Source organism: Cebus imitator, unplaced genomic scaffold (genome assembly GCF_001604975.1).
Source record: "Cebus imitator isolate Cc_AM_T3 unplaced genomic scaffold, Cebus_imitator-1.0 Scaffold31, whole genome shotgun sequence".
Classification (NCBI taxonomy): Eukaryota; Metazoa; Chordata; class Mammalia; order Primates; family Cebidae; genus Cebus; species Cebus imitator.
In genome coordinates this window covers 3,915,702-3,916,911 of record NW_016107346.1, presented here as the reverse complement: position 1 = coordinate 3,916,911, position 1,210 = coordinate 3,915,702, and the positions used below count along the sequence as shown (strand labels likewise).

The following is a 1,210-nucleotide window of genomic DNA, read 5'->3' as shown; positions in this document are numbered from 1 at the left end:
AGCAGATTCCATCTTAAGAAACCATTTCCTTTGCTCATCCATGAGAAGCAACTCCTCATCCGTTCATGTTTTCTCATGAGATTGAAGCAATTCAGTCACATCTTCAGGATCCACTTCTAATTCTAGTTTTCTTGCTGTTTCTACCACATCTGCAGTGACTTCCTCCGATGAAATCTTGAATCCCTCAAAGTCATTCATGAGGGTTGAAAGTAACTCCTTCCAAACTCTTGTTAATGTTGATATTTTCACCTCCTCCCATGAATCGTGATTGTTCTTAATGACATCCAGAATGGTAAATTCTTTCTAGAAGATTTTCAATTTACTTTGCCTATATCCATCAGAAGTATCACTATTTAGAACAGCTATAGCCTTATGAAATGTATTTCTTAAATAACAAGACCTGAAAGTTGAAATAATTCCTTGAGTCATGGGCTACAAAATGCATACTGTGTTAACAGGCATGAAAATAACATTACTCTCTTTACACATCTCCATCAGAGCTCTTGGGTGACTAGGTGCATTGTGAAAGAAATCTTTTTTTTTTTTTTCTGAAAAGTAATTCTCAACAGTGGACTTGAAGTATTTAGTAAGTCATACTGTAAACAGATTTGCTGTCATCCAGGCTTTTTAAAAAAATTCACAGAGCATAGGTAGAGTAGATTAAGCATAACTCTTAAGGATTTTCAGAATGGTCAATTAGCATTGGCTTCAACTTAAAGTCACCAGCTGCATTCATCCTTAACAAAAAAGTCAGCCTGACCTCTGAAATCAGGGTTTGACTTCTCTCTAACTATGAAAGTCCTACATGGTTTTCATCCAATACAAGGATGTTTTGTCTACATTGAAAACCTGTCAGCCCAACATAGTGGCTCATGCCTGTAATATCAGCTCTTTGGAAGGCTGAGGCAGGAGGACTGTTTAAGACTAGCTTGGGCAACATAGCGAGGCCCCATCTCTACAAAACAGTTTTTTTTGTGTTTGAAATTAGCTGAGTGCAATGGCACACCTGTAGTCCTAGCTACCAGGGAGGCTAAGGCAAGAGGATTGCTTGAGCCCAGGAGTTCAAGGCTATGGTGAGTTATGATTGTGTCACTGCATTCCTGCACTCCAGCCTGGGTGACTGAGCAAGATAGTCAAGAAGGAAGGAAGGAAGGAAGGAAGGAAGGAAGGAAGGAAGGAAGGAAGGAAGAAGGGAGGAAGGGAAGGAGGG

General features: G+C 39.8%; 1 long non-coding RNA gene across 1 annotated transcript in view; it reads right to left on the bottom strand.

Moving 5' to 3' along the window:
- Positions 1-249: 249 nt before the first annotated feature.
- Positions 250-1,210, bottom strand: part of LOC108300930 — a 9,427-nt gene continuing 8,466 nt past the window's right edge. The window contains exon 3 of the long non-coding RNA XR_001823656.1: positions 250-322. This is a non-coding gene — a long non-coding RNA (uncharacterized LOC108300930). The remainder of the gene's footprint in view (positions 323-1,210) is intronic.